Genomic DNA, 4299 nt, shown 5'->3' on the forward strand with positions numbered 1-4299 from the left:
TTTTTGCAAAGTGGAACATCAAGTCCACATAGATTGTCCCCAATTAAAAAAAAAAAAATTACTGTTAATGTTCAACTAAAAATCAGCAAATGAGTCTAGATCTGATAAAGAATAAATACTAACATAATTTATTACTTTTGAGCCTTGGCAGCTTTGCTGAATTATGAGTTCCCAGGGAGACAGAAATAATTTATTACTTAAATATAAGACTTAAGAGTAATAGAGTCCTTTAATATGCTGGTCAGCTGATTTTTGATTATTTGGACACTAGCAAACTGAATTAAAAATACGTACTTTAAGGGCATTGAAAGACAGACGTGAGAGTAAAAGAAAAAGATGATAAAACAAATGTGATAGTTAATTTTATGCATCAACTTGGCTAGGCCACGGTGCCCACTTGTTTGGTCTATATTATGGAGAATAATTTAAATCAGCTAGCCTCAAGTAAACCAGATTATCCTCCATAATGTAGGTGGGCCTCATCCAATCAGTTGAAGGCCTTAAGAGCAAAACTGTGGAAGATTTCTGTTAAGAAGATTCTGCCTCCAGACTATAGAAATCTGCCAGAATTCCTCTCACTGCCCACTGCCTGTCCTGTAGATTTGGGACACAAGATTGCCCGGATTTCTACCCTGTCTCCCATATATATCATATTGCTATCTTACTGGTTCTGTTTCTCTAGAGAGCTCTAAGTAAACTGGCAGAGAGAGAGAGAACGCCCTGACAATGCCCTGAATTTGGACTTCTAGCCTTCAGAACCGTGAGAAAATAAATTCCTATTCTTTAAAGCCACTTGTTTGGTAATATTTTGTTATGACAGTCTTAAGAGACTAAGATAGGAAACAAATACTACAAAATACTGATATTTATCAACAGCTTATAACTGGGTTCTACTTGAAATTTCTTTTACTTGCTTAAATATTCTGAATTAGTTTCAAACATGAATACATAGTTACTTAACTTAATTTGAAAATATTTGATAAAAACATTATTAATTGAATCATACTCAAATTTTTTCAGGAAAGGAAAAAGATGTATTTAATTATATACTTGGTAATAACAATTACCAATAAACCAAATTCACTGCCATCTAGTTGATTACTACTCATAGCGACCTCCATTGGGTTTCCAAAGCTGTAAATCTTATGGAAGCAGACTGCCCATCTTTCTTCCACAGAGTGACTAGTGGGTTCAAACTACCAACCTTGTGATTAGCAGGCAAATGCCTTAATCACTGTACCACCAGAACTCCTAATAACAATAAAGCTGTAAAAAAAAATGGCTTGAAAAGAAAAGTAGAAACTGTATAAGAATATGAGAAGCATTTACCAGCATTTTTAAAAGTTCCAGCAGCTAACATCTAGCAATGACCATTTTTAAAGCTCCATAAAAATAATACATGGAAATTAGAAAATTTGGATTAAAAAAATTACTTTTGGTTCTGGTAAGATGGCAGAATAGGCAGAAAGACTGCACAGACCCTCTTCAACAAAGAAAAGGGGAACCAATTAACACAGATACAGAAGATAATCCTGGACCCCTGAGCCTTGAAGGGAAGGATATAGAAGTGGACTAAACTCCAACTAGCAGAAGAATTTTCATAAAAACACCAAAAAAGGAGATATATGAAACTGCGGTCTGGCAGTGATTCTGACCGCATAGACAGCTTGGATATTGCCGAGTGGTGGTAGGAACTAAGAATTAACCAGGGACTGCACACAGGACTGGTCTGGTGGCTGAGAAATAAAAGGCAAAGCAGCAAAGAGGAATGCGGCCTGAGCTGTGGACTTTTGCCTGTATGGAGGGTGCAACCCTTTTGAATGTTTACAAGTGGCTTGACAATTTTGGATATTTAAAGCGACAGCATTCTCCCAGATTCCAGGGACTTAAGAACAAGCTCCACTTGCTGGAAACCACAAGGACATTCCAGATGCAGATGACTGGTGCAGTGTAGTAAATTACTTAGTATGGCTTTTCTACCCATAAGTCTTTGTAAACTCCAAGGTAGGATTTTCTATGAGCAACTGAGGAGCTCCTGATTGCTAAAGTTGTCCACTGGGAGTATTTCTTTCAGGAGTGGCACAAAACAATGTTCTGGGAGGTTCCCACTCTCTCTCAGGTGCTTAGAGTTCTGATGCTATGATTGGCTAGTTTGGCCTCTCTGCCAGGCTCAAAAGGAGGCCTCCTAGAGGCAGAACTCTCTCTGACTGCTGGTTGAGGAAGATGTGCTGCTGAAAGAGACATGCACTCCTGAAAGAGACACATGCTGCTGGGAAAGAAACTCAAGAGACACACATTGCTGAGTGAGACACCAAGGGACACTCACTGTTGGGAGAGAGACTGAGAAACTGTTAGGAGAGAGACTGAGCATTTTTTCCTGAACTTGAATTGTAGCCTGGTGCTTCCCTAATAAACCCCATAATCTGTGAGTTCTGTGGAGCCACTGCAGTGTATTATCAAACCCAGGAGAGAGGTGGTGGGTGCTTTGGGAGGAATGGTTGGTGAAAGGGCTTGAGGGAGGCAGTATGTCTGGCCTTGCAGGACTAGGCCTTGGGTTACTGATAGTGATTCTATCTTCCTCTTGTGGTGTTAGAGGAGGTCAGGAGATGTGGCCTCCCTGCCCTTTTTGCAACTGGAAAGGTGTGACATTCTCCTTGTTTCTCTTATACCCCACACCCTCTTGGTGAATGGAGGTGCGGCCATCCCTCACTCCCACCCACCTTCTGGGCTGGCAGAAATTCCAATCCTAGTCTGTGTGCTTGGATGGAGCCTGGGTGCCCTGCCCCACCTTGCCCCAATTTTTTTTTTTCTGTTTTCTGTTTTTTAGTGTGTTTGCTTTTGTCTGTTTTAAAACTCCTACTATTATTATTACTTTTGTCCTTTTTACTATTATTCTTTATTCTTCCCCTCCAAGGTTCTAGGTTTCAGCTTTTTTTCTTTTCCCTGTTCCTGATTGCAATTTTTATTTTTCTTTCTCATGGTTAACCCCATTGCTTGTTTCTCTTTTGCATTTTTACCACTTTTTCTTAATTATTCTTTTTCTCTGCCTTTTTTCTCTTATTGTCCTCTTTTTTTTTTTTTGGCTACTGTTCCTGTGTGATTACACAGTGTGTTTTTTGTCCATTTGCTTTTACATTTTTGATGGTTATTCAATTGTTACTTTTGTCTAACAGAGTGGAAGACAGCAACAGACCCCATAAGACACAACTACACCCACACCTCCTGAAGTTTCACTCACTGAGTGAGAGCCACAACTTCCTTCTCTACTAATGGGCCAACAATAAACAACTACCAAGAAAAGCCTGACTCAGCCTTCACTGCTCTTCGCAAACAGTTAACAGAGATCCAAACACAACAATACCACAATGTCTCAGACACAACCGACATCACAGTCCACAAAAAGAAGCAAGATAAAGTGGTAGAAACAAGGGAGCAGGATACAGACCCAGAATACATCCCTGAGGAAGAAGCAGCATTGGAACTCTCTGATAAGGAATTCAAAAGAATTATATTTAGGTATCTTCAAAGGAATTGAGAGCCAAATCAAGGAAAATACAGACAAAACCTAGAAGAATTTTGGAAGAAAATACAAGAACAAAATGACAAAATAAATGAAAAATAAGAAAAGATTCTAAATCCACAGATAAAAATCCAGAAAATTAATACTAAATTGTCAGAAATAGATAACACATTGGAAGGGCAAAGGAGTAGAATTGATGCAATGGAAGACAAAATTAATGAGATTGGAGACAAATACCTGAATACTTCTTTGGAAAGGGATCAATCAGAAAAATGATCAAAGCAAAATGAAGATAGCCTAAGGTTCATGTGGGATGCCATCAAAAAGAATAAATATGTGTCATTGGAATTCCAGAATGGGAAGAGAAAAATAAAACCACTGAGAAAATTCTCCAAGATTTGTTGGAGAACTTCCCTGATATGATGAAAGATGAGAATATATCCATTAGGAAGTCTAATGAACCCCAAACAGGATAGACTCCAAAAGAAAATCACCAAGATGTATCATCATCAAACTCATCAAAACCAAGCATAATGAAAGAATCCTGAAAAAAGCATGGGAAAGACAAAAAGTTGCTTACAAAGGACAGCCAGTAAGAATAAGCTCTGATTTTTCAGCAAAAACCTTGCAAGCGAGAAGGCAATGGGATGGTATATATAAAACCCTGAAAGAGAAAAATTTTCAACCAAGAATTATATATCTGGCAAAATTGTCCCTCAAATATGATGGTGAAATTAGGAGATTTCCAGATAAGCAGAAACTAAGGGAATTTGTTAAAA

The sequence above is a fragment of the Orycteropus afer genome, unplaced genomic scaffold (genome assembly GCF_000298275.1).
Source record: "Orycteropus afer afer isolate SDZICR_OR568_19922 unplaced genomic scaffold, OryAfe1.0 scaffold00104, whole genome shotgun sequence".
Lineage (NCBI taxonomy): Eukaryota > Metazoa > Chordata > Mammalia > Tubulidentata > Orycteropodidae > Orycteropus > Orycteropus afer.